At 38.1% G+C, this 13,736-nt stretch overlaps 1 long non-coding RNA gene across 6 annotated transcripts in view; it reads left to right on the top strand.

Moving 5' to 3' along the window:
* Window positions 1-13,736, top strand: part of LOC126512511 (uncharacterized) — a 189,114-nt gene that overhangs the window by 45,891 nt on the left and 129,487 nt on the right. For 2 of the 6 annotated variants that reach the window (XR_007595066.1, XR_007595064.1), the window contains exons 2-3: window positions 1,398-1,593; window positions 7,756-7,875. This is a non-coding gene — a long non-coding RNA (uncharacterized lncRNA). The remainder of the gene's footprint in view (window positions 1-1,397; window positions 1,594-7,755; window positions 7,876-13,736) is intronic. The other 4 variants (XR_007595065.1, XR_007595069.1, XR_007595067.1 and 1 more) reach the window with 4 other exon arrangements.

Below are 13,736 nucleotides of genomic sequence, written 5' to 3'. Positions count from 1 at the left end.
TGACGATCTCTAATTGGTCTTTTAAAACCAGATCAGGTTTCCCTGCTGGCCAGAGGCTCCTCTTGCAAAATTCCCTCGTTCTGTTTCCTGGCTCCTGCCAGGGGCCAAGATCCCTCTCACCCCTCAGACGGGTCTTCAGGAAAAGAACCAGGTTCCCTGTTTGCCCGGGACCTCGCCAACCAAAGGCCTACCTCTTTGATTTAATTGTCCTGGGTTTTTTTGCTCTTGGTGTTGCCCTGGTCCCTGTCGCCTGCGTTGTCTGCCACTGTGTCAGTACCCGCCGGTCCCGGCCGCTGCGCCAGCTACGTCGCCCGCCGTGCGCGTCAACTTTTGCCGCTCTTATCTTTCCCCTTTTATATGTGTCTCCTTCACAGATTGTTTGAAATGAAACCGAAAGTAGAACTGTCATTACTCTTAAATATTTTCAAGTGCATCTCCTAAGAGTAAGGGCACTTTTTCCTAATATCATAACACTACTTTCACAAACAAAAAATTATAATTAGTGCTATCACATCATATTCAGCCTTGTTTAATTTCCTCAATTTTATACATATTTAAAATGGATCCATTTTAGATTTGAGTACTATACTTAGTTGAGTTGGCTCTGGCTTTTGTTCTCAAAGGGGAACCTTCATCCTGGATTTACCTGATTTTGTGTTCCTACTTGTTACTAAACATGCTCCTCCAGTCTTACATTTCTTATAATTTGGGCCTAAAGAATTTATTATACTCAGGTAAAATATTGTTACATGATTGCTTTGTTCAAGTTGTGTGTTTCATACTGAGTCATGGGAGAAGACACATGACATCAGGTCTTCCAGAGGTCAGTTCCATTGTGTCTGGTCATCTTGTTAAGGGATGGCTTCCAGGTTCCCCACGGAAATGATCCAAGTGTTTTGACTTTTCAATTAGTAAGGAGTTTTTAGGGCAATTGATTTTTCAAAAGTTTTGCTCAGTAGATGAAATTTTAAAGTTGCAAGAACAAGGCCTGCTTGGGTCAGCACCACGTTCTCTGTGTGTATGTTATTACTGTTCATTTGGTGCTTCTGTGGGACTCCTCACAGTTGGAGTGGGTGTAACCTCTGGCTTTTTTGCCTGCTCTTGGGACTCTTTTCCTCCTGTTGAGTTGTGTTGACCAACCTTGCTGAGGGCTTTCACTTACAAAACAACATAGTATCTTGTTTTGTCCTGTTTGGCTGTCATTTCTAGTAGGTCTGGTCTTTTCTGAAGAGGAAATGAAAAGGAGGTGGATCTTGGACAGAAGGGAGGTAGTGGGTAGTTGGGAGGAGTGGAGAGAGGAGAAAATGTGGTTAGGATGTATTATGTCAGCGAAGATTCTATTTTCACTGAGAAATATTTTAGAAAATATTTATTTTATTATTTTTATCTTTATGTAGGTATAAGCGGCATGTGGATGTCTGGTGCCCGTGGATGCTTAGAAGAGTGTACCAGCTCCCTCGGAACTGGGATTACAGACTATTGTGAGCCACCATTTGGCTGCTTTGAACTGAACCCAGGTCCGTTGTAAGAGCAGCTGGTGTTTCCAGCCCCTCACAATATGTTTTTAAGTATCAATTAATGATGCCTAATCAAGTAAGTTTTTGTACTTACTAAGTTGCTAAATGGGGGATGGAGAAATGGTTCAATGGTCAAGTGCTCATACTGCTCTTGCAGAGGACTTGAATGTACTTTCCAGCATCCACATCAGAGAGATCACAGTCATCTGTAACTAACTCTATGGGTTCTTATACCCTCCTCTGATCTCTATGGACATTCATGGGCATTACTTATGTGCACACATGCATGCGTGTGCACACCCCCCCAATAAAACAAAACAAAGGTAACAATAAAATATTAAGAATCATGTTTATCTTGATTTACACTTGTTAATGGATGTTGTTTATACAGAAATTCCTCCCCCCTTTTCTGCCTTTTTTGAGTTTTATTAACTACTCAAAGAATTTATTTTTGAGGCTGGGTCTTTGGTAGCTCAGGCTGATCTCATAACTCACTATGTAGCTGAGAATGACCTTGAACTCCTGATCCTCAAGCCTCTGCCTCCCAAGTGCTAGGATTACAGGTGCCACTGTGCCTGATTTATGTGGTGCTGTGGATGAAACCCAGGACTTTCAGTATACTAGGTGATCACTCTGCCAGCTGAACTAATCCCCATCCTCTGAAGGAATTACTAGTCTTTCTAATACTATGATTAATTATAGCCATTATTCTCTCTGGTGACCATTTCCTATAGTTTAACATTAGGAGGCCACAGATTAGGATCACAATGTCCCTTTATCATGAATCAGTTGATTTTTGAGTTAGTTGCTACTCCTTTGACACGAACTATCTCAGGTGGCCTCATAAACCTCTGCCCTTAGTATAGATCCAGTCATTTCTGCAGGATGCCTGATTTCTTACAATGGGGACACTATCTAGAAATTAAGATCTGAGTGCTAGATCTACTACTTAGATGGTATTGTTTTGGTACTCTTCCAATAAGTAGAGCTCAGAAAAACAGTAAAATCTGTGTGCTTTCCTTTACGTAAATATAACATCACAGGCTTTTCAAAGCTCCTTTTATGAATTTTGTTGTAGCACTGGGCAATGTTGTCATCTGTCATCATTAACATAGCCATTTACCTGATCTGAGAGAATTCATCATTTTTAAAGCGTGATATCAATGCCAGTGATGCGCATACAGGGGGGAGTCCTTGTCTTTATTGTTTCTTTTGCTTTTAGTCTGTAGCACAATAAGAGCAGCCAGTTTACAGTACTTGAAAAAAATTCCTTTCTTTCAGCGCTTAACTGTTTTGTATGGTTAAGATCATTTGTTTCTGTTTTGTTTTCATTTTATGTTTTTCTTTTAGAATTAATAAAACTTTTGAGCAGATAAACCATTGACATTATTAAAGTTATTGTCTGAGCTTTCTGTACCCTGCTGCTTTGTGACACTGTGTCTAGAAGTCAGCAAACTATACCCTGCATCCTTCCCTCTGCCCTCCCTTCCCTGCTTATCTTTCTCTCTTCTTTGCCTTTTCTTTTTCTTTCTAAACCCATGACCCCTCTGCCTGTGTCTCCCATGAGCTCGGATCACAGAAAGGTACTGCCATGCTGGGCTTTGCCATGGTTTTTAGGATGCTGCATAGATGACAAATGCTTCCCTGCTGCTTCTCAATTTCTGCTTGTGGGGCTCTGTGCCTGGTTTTGTTCTTGTGCTGCCACACCAGCTTCTGTCCTCATACATGTTACCTCAGGTTCTGTCCTCATACATGTCACCCAGGTTCCATCCTCATACATGTCACACAGGTTCTGTCCTCATACATGTCACCCAGGTTCTGTTCTCATACATGTCACCCCAGGTTCTGTCCTCATACATGTCACACAGGTTCTGTTGTCCTCATACATGTCACCCCAGGTTCTGTCCTCATACATGTCACACAGGTTCTGTTGTCCTCATACATGTCACCCAGGTACTGTCCTCATACATGTCATTCCATCTTCTGTCCTTGCACATATTACCCCAGTTGCACTGTTCAGAAATCCAGTAAAGCTTTCTTTTCCATAGTCATTGATAAAAATTAAAAAATAATTGATATAACTGGCTATTCTGTATTAAAATTTCTCTAATGATTATAAAGAAATATATCTAAGCCATAACCATGGTTAACTTATTACCTAGTTAATAATTCTTTGCACTAAATTGTTTCTTTTTAAATATTGTTGTGGTGGTGGTGTGAATGAGAATGGCCTCATAGGCTCATCTGTTTGAATACCTGTCCCTAGTTGGCAGAATTATTTAGTAAGCATTAGGAGGTGTGGCCTTGTCACTGGAGTAGGGGGATTTGAGGTTTGAAAGGTCCAGTTCATTCCAGTTCACTCTTCTTCTATGCCTTGTGATTGCTGTCTCAACATGTGAGTTTTCACCTACTGTTCCAACACCATGCCCGCCTGCCTTCTGCCATGCTCCCTACCATGCTAGTCATATACTAATTCTCTGAAACTGAACACCCCAATCAACTCTCTCTTTTATAAGTTGCCTTGGTCATGGTGTCTTTTCATTCAGGTTGTTTATATGATATATATTACATTATTTTTTATATATTACATTATTTATTTATGTATGTTGAACCATCCCAGCATCTCTGAGATGAAGTCTACTTGACTATGGTGGATGATCTTTTTGATGTCTTCTTGGATTCAGTTTGCAAGTATTTTATTGAGTATTTTTGCATCAGAGTTCATGAGGGAAATTTGTTTGTAATTACCTTTCTTTTTGGGTTGTTATGTGGTTTGGGTATCAGGGTAACTGTGGCCTCATAAAATTAATTGGGCAGTTTTCCTTCTGTTCTTCTGATGTGAAATAGTTTGATGAGGATTGATACTAGCTCTTCTTTGACAGTCATGTAAAATTCTTGCCAAAACCGTTTGGTCTTCGGCTTTTTTTTTGGATTAGGATACTTTTAATGACAGCTTCTATTTCAATAGGGGTTAGATGTCTACTTAAATTGCTTATCTTGATTTGATTTTTGTAAGTGGTATGTATTGAAAATATTATTAATTTCTTTTAGATTTTCCAATTTGGTGGAGTACAGGTTTTTGCAATATGACCAAACTATTTCTTGGATTTCCTCAGTGTTTCTTGTTATGCCCCCCTCTTTGTTTCTAACTTTGTTAATTGGGATATTCTCTCTCTACCTTTAGTTAATTTGGATAAAGGTTTGTCAGTCATTGATTTTCTTCAAGAACCAACTTTGTTTCATCGATTCTTGTATATTTTATTTGTTTCCATTTTATTTATTTTAGCTCCAAGTTGGATTATTTCTTGCTATATTTCTAACCCTTTGGTTGTGATTTCTTATCTATTTCTAGAGTTTTCAGTTGTGCTCTTAAGTTGTTACTATAATATATCTCTAATTTGTTTTTTATATGGGCATTTAGTGCTATGAACTTGTCTTTTAGGACAGCCTTCATTGTGTCCCATGAGTTTGTTTATGTTGTGTATTTATTATGTTAAAATGCTATACCAACTTTCTTCTTAGGTCTCTTTGTTTGGAAAATATTTTTCAACCTTTTTTTTATTCTCAGGTAATATCTATACTTGATATTGATATGTGTTTCTTGAATGTAGCAGAAAGATAAATCCTATTTTTGAATCCATTTTGTTAGTCTGTTTTTTTTTATTGAGAATTGAGACATTGATCTAGAAAAATATCATCGACCAATTATTGTTGGTTACTTTTATTTTATTGTTGTTCTTGTTGTTGATGTTGTGTATGCAAGTGTGCGCTCCCTTTCTTTTGACTTTACTGGTCTAAGATTATTTATGTTTTGCATATAGTTAACTTTTTTAGGTTGGGATTTTCCTCCTAGCACTTTCTGCAGTGTTAGATTTGTAGATAGATATTACTTAAAATTTGGTTTTATCATGGGAAATTTGTGGTGATTGAAAGGTTGGCTGGGTAGAGTAGGCTGGACTGATATCTGTGATCTCTTAGAGTCTGAAGCACAACTGTCTAAGCCATTTTGGGTTTCAGAGTCTCCATTGAGAAGTCAGGCATAATTCTAATAGGTTTGCCTTTATATGGTACTTTTTCTTTTTTCCATGTAGCTTTTAATAGTCTTTTTTTGTTCTGTATGTTTAGCATTTTGATTATTATGAGGTAAGGGTACTTTCTTTTCTGGTCCCTTCTATTTGGTGTTCTGTATACTTCTTGCACTTTGGTAGACATCTCCAACTTTAATTTAGGGAAATTTTCTTGAAAATGTTTTCTGTGCCTTTGGCTTGTGTATCTTCTTTTTTCTCTCTTCCTACTATTCTTAGATTTGATCTTTCCATAGTTTTCCAGATTTCCTTGATGTTTTGTGCCAGGAATTTTTTAGATTTAACATTTTATTTGACGAGTGTACTGTTTGTTCTATTGTGTCTTCAATGCTTAAGGTTTCCCACTTTCATCTCTTGTATTCTTTTGAATATGAGAAGCTTTTCTCTGTGGTTCCTGTTCAAGTTTCTAAAGTTCTTACTTCCAGGTTTAGACAGAAGTTTCTGTCCTGCCTGGTCCTGCAGCTATTTAGTCCCAAAGAAACACATGGAGGCTTATATTAGTTATAAACTGTTTGGCCTATTAGCTCAGGCTTATTATTAAATAGCTCTTATAACTTAAATTAACCCCTAGTTCTTTTCTATGTTTAGCCACATGGCTTGGTACATTTTCTTAGTGCAGCATTTTTATATTTTTTCCTCTGTGTGAGTGGTGACTGCAGACTGAAATTTTCCTCTTCCTGGAATTCTTCTAGTTTGGTTACCCTGCCTATACTTCCTACCTGGCTACTGGCCAATCAGCATTTTATTAAGCCAATATGAGTGATAAATCTTTACAGGGTACAAGATCATTATCCCACAACATCCAGGTTTGCTTCAATTTACAAATCAATAGATTTCTATTGATTCTTTTTCCACTTTTAGATCTTAAATAGTTTTATTCATTTCCTTCCACTATTTGTATTTTGACATATTCTTTAAAAAGGGAGCTTTATTTGTTTCCTCTTTAATGATCTCTATCATATTCATAAAGATTAAAGTCTTTTTTTGTGCTTCAAATATTTTGACCTACTCAGGGACTGCTGTGGCAGGGTTCCTAAGCTCCAGTGGAGACATATTGCCCTTGCTGTTATTGATAGTGTTTTTATGCTGGCATCTAGGAATCTGGGATTGGGAAGATTGAAGATTGTAATTCTAGGTGTTGATATATAGTATTACATTTATTAGGTGAGTGTTTTGTTCCTTAGTTTCTGTTTTCTGTCTGGTTCTTAAGGAGAGTGTGGTAGCTGTCTGTTGCCTGTAAGAAAATCTTCTGGGATCATGATAAATGTAGTCACTGGGGGTTCTAGGTAAAATATGCTTTTGTTTCCTTGGTAGAAGTGCTCTTCTTAGTCTTACAAAGTCACTTCATGAAAGTAATAAGTTCTGAAACCTTCCAGTGAAGATCTATTATAGATCCCAAAATACCCTTCTCATTCCTGAAATATCTGTTCATCTGAAATCAAGCCTTTTGTCCATTTTTCTTTGTCATTCTTTTTTGTGATGCATATATAATATATGTAATATGTTCAGTTCATTTTATATATAAGGAAGAGTGAGCTGGAGAGCTATGCAGAAGATTTCCAACACAAGGGTTTTCTCTGTGGTGGAGTATTCAGGGACCATGCTGGTATGCTAGGAGTTGCTCCATATGTTTGATGAAAAGGTCAACTTCAGAGGATTAACACCCATTTCTCGTAGCTGTTGTTAGAAGAATTCTTTTTCCTGTAACCATATGCCAGGATACTTTTGTGTTAAGAATGAAGGCTTTCCTACATTCTCAATGGTGAAGCTCAAACACAGGCCATGAGCATGCTAAGTAAGTGCTGTATTTGTGAGATACACCCCTTGCCTAGGTGTCTTGCTGAAAATGCAATTTGTGAATTGGGAAACTATTAGTATATATAGATTTAAATTATTCCCCCTTGCCTTCAAGAGGTCTGTAAAACTGAATTGTCCCTCTTGTTTTATGTCCCACATTTGCTCTCACACTTAACTATGTCTTTCTTCCAACAGTACACAGTTTTTATAGAGATATTTTTTCCTCCCCCACAGTTCTCATGTACAATATAGTCCAACTCCAATATTATCCTGGGAAACATATGAGGTTCTCTATGCATTTCTGGCCTATATTTTATTATGAGCTTATACTATTTATTTCTTGGCTGTCATTTCAGTGTGTTTTGGATAGAAACAGAAGAAGATCACCTGTTCAAACTATGAAGCTGGAACCAGATGTTTGTTTCCCACTAATCTAGGAAGTCAGGTCATATGAGTTTTATATTACTGCTGGTCTAGTAAGTATTATATTTTGAACTTGGCTCAGTCTTGGTCAAGTAAATTGATCCTGTATTTGTAAAATTTGCTGGTTTTCAATTTTTATTTAGTATAATGAGTGAAAATCCCTAAAAGGGGGCTTAATTCACTTTATTTCTCTCATATAAAAGTTTACAGGGGTAACCATACTGGATCTTGCACAGAGATCCTAGTGTGAGTTTTGCAAGATGGTCAGTTAATTACTGATAGGCAAACTTGGTAAATAATGTCTCTTTCCAAAGACTGTGACAGAGGTACCTGTAGGTCTCTGAGATGGTAAAAATGATAGTCTTGGGAAGGATGCCCAGGATGGTAGTATAGGTGCTGGCCTAAGTGTAGCAGTCATCAACACCAAGCACAAGAAGAAGCTCCGTACATACAGAGGCTGTGATAACACCAGACTCAGATGAGGGCAGGGTAATACTTCCATTTCCTTCACTTTTCATGTGCGGGTGTTCAACTGTCTGTTACTGTTTTCCTATTAATCTCTCTGCACAGACCAATGGAAAGTTTGGTAAAAGTGACAGGACTCTGACAGTGATGACCCCCTCTCTGGAGTACTGGACACCCTTACCAACATGACTGTTGTAGTGACCAATGGTGACAAACACCTTGAATCTGTTTGCTGGCTGGTACAAGTTTGTTTATATATTATTCTGACATGATCTGTAAAGCCACATCCTTGAGAAATGACCAAGGGATCAATCTGCATTTCAGATTTCGTAATGAGCAGGGGAAACAAGTAGCTCTCTTCTGGGATAGGTGATCCAGCCTGGTGATGGGATGCACTTCATACATCTGGCCTTGGCCTCGATGCTAATATGCTGAGAGCCTCACCTAAAGATGATTGTTTCTTTAAGTGGAGGCTTTGAAATGTGGCTTAGTCATGAGGTTAGAATCGCCATCCCTGTGGTTAATGCCTATCCTAGTCCATTTTGTGTTGCTATAAGATAATGCCCAAGACTGAATAATTTATGAACAATGGAAATTCACTTGTCATGTGGCTCCAGAAGCAAGGAAGTTTAAGGATGTGGTGCTGATGTCTGGCAAAGGCTTTCTTGTTATGGCATCTTATGATAGAAGGCAGAAGGACTAGAGAGTGTATGGGACAGAGAGAAGATGGTGAGAAACTCGCCTTTGATCAAGAACTCACTTTCGAAAAAAATAAATGACCCTCCAATTATGCCATTAACCCACTCAGGAGAACAGAGCCTTCCACAAACTAATAATCTCAGGATCTTATCTCCTTAGTATCATCATAGTGCAGTTAAATTTCAATACGAATGTTGGAAAGAATATTCAATTCATACTAGTATCTTTTTTTTTTAAAATCAGCCCCAGAGATCTAGCTAGCTCCTCCAACCTAAATGAAAATGTAACTAAAAGACATGTTTATGACCCAGGAAATGAGCCTCCATGAGATATTGAGTTAGCGCTCCATTGATCTTTGCCTTTTTTGGCCTCCAGAATGGTAAGAATTTTGTTAACTTTACTGAATTAAGAAACACCTAAGAGAATAATAAAACACACCTGTGATATCTGTAATTGTGTTTTCAGAGGTAATTAGAACTTCCATAATGAGATCATTGATCCTTTCACATATTCATAACATGATGACCTAATTTTGAAATGATGAACATGAGGGTATGGTGAAAAACAGTTGGAGGGAGTAAGTCACTGGGACCATGTCCTATTCAGCTGTTCCAGTGGTTCTCAATCATCCTAATGTTTAATACAGTTTCTCATGTTGTGTTGACCTCCAACCATAAAACTATTTTAGTTGCTAATTTATATCTGCAGTTTTGCTGCTGTTATGAATCATAATGTAAATATGTTTTTTTAGGAGGTATAGGTTTGCCAAAGGAGTCAAGACCCACAGGTTGAAAACTGCTGAGCTATGTCTTTTTTGTATTTATTTACTTTTCTCAGCTTCTTGGCCATGCAAACTAATATGTAGTGCCTATAAACCACATGTTTATGGTATTCTATTCTATTTGTCTAAATGGGCTAAGACAGGTTTATGAGTGTCTTAGCTCCTGCTAGTTGGAAAAGCTGTGTCAGTCTGGACTTAGTCAACAATGAAGACATTTGAAGATTTGGATGGAGATGTGCACTACACTTCTAAGATGATTCCTTCACAGTACCAGAAATTTCTGGCTGGTTAGACCTTAGTTCCTCAGCACAGGAAACTTTCCGTTCTGCTTGATTATCCTTTTGACACAGTAGTTGGATTCCTCCTGAACCCATGACCCATGAGAGAGTCATGCTGAAGCTATCATGTCTTTTATAACAAATCTTGGAAATCAATGATCATTTCCTCAATATCCCATTGGCCACACAGGTCAATTCTTAGTCAAGATGAGAGAGAAATCCACAGGGCATGAATATCCCAAGATACAGGCATCACTTTAGAATCTGGTAGCTACAGATGGACAGGAAAAATTCAGACAGATGGTTCATGTAGGAAGTAGCATACAATGCTGAAGAGTTTCTGATCATGAAGGGCTGATTAATGACATGGAAGGATCTCTGTATACAAAAGGCCAAATCACTGTCTTTACCTAGTAGCAATAAGAAAACTCTGTTTTAGAATGAATGCTTTTCAAAAAGAACTTAAATATTTGTACAAAATGACTGTTCTTTAATCCCAGTATTTATTCAATAAATATTCATAGTGGCACATATTATGTTGGACAGGAACTACACAAATTTACTTAATTCTCAGATAACATTTCCATTTTATTTAATATTAGATTATTATTTTATTTTGTAGGTGAAGCAACTGAGCCTAGGATAGTGTGGGGTGGTTTGAAAGAAAATGACCCCTGAAGGGAGTGTCACTATTAAAAGATATGGCTTTTGAAGTAGGTATGGCCTTGTTGGAGGAAGTGTGTCACTGTGGGGGTGGGCTTTGAGGTCACCTATGCTTAAACTAGACCCAGAGAAACAGTTTACTTCTTGTTGCCTGTGGCTCAAGATGCAGAACTTTCAGTTCTTTCTCCACTACCATATCTGCTGCCATGCTGCCATGTCCTGTCATGATGATAATGGGCTTAACCTCTGAAACTGTAAGATACCTTAATTACATATTTTGTTTTATAGGAGTTGCCATGGTTATAGTGTCTCTTCACAGCAGTAGAAACCTTAACAAAGACAGAAGTTGATACCATAGACTGAGGTATTGTTGTAATAAGTTTGATCATGTTTTTGTTTGGAGAAATTTAGACTTTGGTACTTTGGGTAAGGAAAGCAGTGAATGCTTGAAGCCCTGCGTAATGGGCCATACTAGTAGGAGCATGGAAAACAATGGTTCTGACAATGATTTGAACTTTGGGGGCTGGCTCAAGAGGTTTTAGAGAAGAGTTTTAATATGATGCTTAGAGATCTTTCTTGTGATGTTTTAGTGAAGAAAGTTGCTGTTCTTTTTGCTTTTGTATGAAGAGTCTGACTGAGCCTAAAGTGAAGAGATTTGAATTGCTTCCTTTACTAGTGTGCATGCTCATAAAGATTTATAATGAACAGCTGAGCAAAGAAAAACCCCAATTGTACAATCAAGAGAAAAGGAGTACCAGGAAGTAGAATGGAGCTAAGTTCTGTGTTTAGAGCGATAAACAGATTAAGAAATTAATAAAGGGAATAGTGACCTCAGGGTAAGATCTCACCTGGCTAAGTTTCCAATTTGGGCAAAGGAACTAAAAAAAAGTTTAGATTTGGGTGTGGTGGTATACATCTTTAATCCCAGCATAAGAAGGCAGAGGCTGGTGGAACTCTGAGTTTGAGCCCATTCTTGTCTACAGGGCAAGCTTAAGGTCAGTTTAGCTTAGGCAGTGAAGGAAACCATAGAAAACAGAAAGCTGGTGAAGACATAATTGAATGGGGTGGGTCATGTTCCAGCCCCAACAATGATCAGAACTTGGCAGCTTTGGCCACGTGGTTTTAATTTAGAGTTAAAGATAGAAGAAAGGGGTTAAGGAAACTTGCCTTTAAGGCTAAAACACCCCCTGAGGCCAGGTGTGTTTCAGGGGTGTCCCTGAGTAGAGGCTAGAGAGGTCGTTGTGTGAAGTTGTGAAGTTGAAGCCTGGATTGCCTTGGAGACTCCAAGATTTGGAGATGCCAGAGCCATGATATACTAACAAGGGAAGCTACTAACAAGGAGTAGAACCAGCTCAACAGAAAGAAGTGGGTTGTAGTCAACAAAGCTGAAAGGTGTTGGAGTTCTGAAGAGAATTTTGACATCAGACATGGAGATGCAGTGTTTGGAGTTTGCCCAGTTGGATTTTGGTCTTGTTTTGATCCAGTATTTCCTCACTATGCTCCATTTTCTATGTTTTGGAATGGTAATATATTGTGTGTCCTTGTATGGTGTATGTGATTTGATTTTTTACTTTGATTTTAAAGGGGATTACAGTTAAGAGATTGCATGAATCTCAGAAAAGACTTTTAACTTTAGATTTTTAAAGAAGTGTGATACTGTTACAGATTATTTGAAGTTGGACTGAATGCATTTTTGCATTATCATATGGCTAAAAGCCTTTGGGGGCCAGGAAGGGAAATAGAGTAGTTTGAAAGAACATGGTCCCCAAAGGGAGTGGCACTAAGGTAGTTGTGGCCTTGTTGGAATAGGTATGTCCTTGTTGGAGGAAGTATGTCACTGTGGGGGCGGGCTTTGAGGTTTATCAATGCTCAGTCTACACCCAATGAGGCAGTTCACTTCCTGTCACCTGCAGATCAAGATGTAGCTTTTTCTCTGCTCTTAGCTCTTTCTCCAGCATCATGTTTGTCTGAATTCTGTCATGTCCTGACATGATGATATGGACTAAACCACTGATACTGTAAGCTACTCAATTGAATGTTTTCTTTTATAGGAGTTTTCACTGTCATGGTATCTCTCCACAGCGATAGAAATGCTAACTAAGAGAGGTGACCAGGCTGTCTCTTAACTCAGAAGAGGCAGATTTGAGTTTTATCATTTAGTTCTGTGCTGGCTCCCAATAAAACATCAGTCTGGGATGATAGGTAAAGACACACTTGAGCCTTATTCTTGATAACATATTCTTGAGGATAGAACTTCAGGTATTTTTAGAGAGGATGACCAATCTTTTAACCAGCCTAATGGAAAAGCAGTGTGGCCTTCTCATAGCACAGAGGAAATTCTGTTATAACCACCAAGTGACAATGCTAGTTTCTGAGGAGAAGTTTCTTTGCGTCAAGGATGTTTTATCCATTCTAGTAATAAGGTGGAGATTTGTATCAACCCCAAAAATCCAGAAGGAGAACATCATGGGGGAATTCTGTCTTGAAAGAGCTTCCTTCTTACTACCAATAAAACTTGCTTATTCAGCAAGTCAGTTGTAATTTTTTATGTTAAATATTAATTACTCTCAATAACCTGATAGTGTTTCATTGGCTGGTCATGAATATCATGAACATATATCTCTTTCATATGAGTATTCATCTCTTCAAAGAGTCAAGTAGTTGTGTTCACTTGCAACAAGCTGATTCCATTTCATGCATTTGGTGGTGATGTAACATAAGCCTATAATACTGTCTTCCTATAATGTTAGGATGATTTTGGTGGAATCCACTTGGGATAAGGTTTCAGATTGCTGTTTGTGTTGATCTCAAGTTTTCAAATATTCAGAATCAGGTCTATAACAACCATTTTTCATCAAGAGCTGTTGTAACCTGCTCAATGGGTTTTCAATGACATGGAATACTGAAGGGCTATGGGGAACTGGTTTTTGCTGGACAACAGTATCTTGTTTTTCTTTTTTTTTAATATAATTTTTTTATTGAAAAAAAAAAGATTTCCGCCTCCTCCCTGCCTCCCATTTCCCTCCCC

This window comes from Alexandromys fortis, unplaced genomic scaffold (genome assembly GCF_014885135.2).
Source record: "Alexandromys fortis isolate MF-2015 unplaced genomic scaffold, M_Fortis_MF-2015_v1.1 scaffold_10, whole genome shotgun sequence".
NCBI lineage: Eukaryota > Metazoa > Chordata > Mammalia > Rodentia > Cricetidae > Alexandromys > Alexandromys fortis.
The sequence above is the reverse complement of the archived record's forward strand: the minus strand, read 5'-3'. Positions and strand labels throughout refer to the sequence as shown.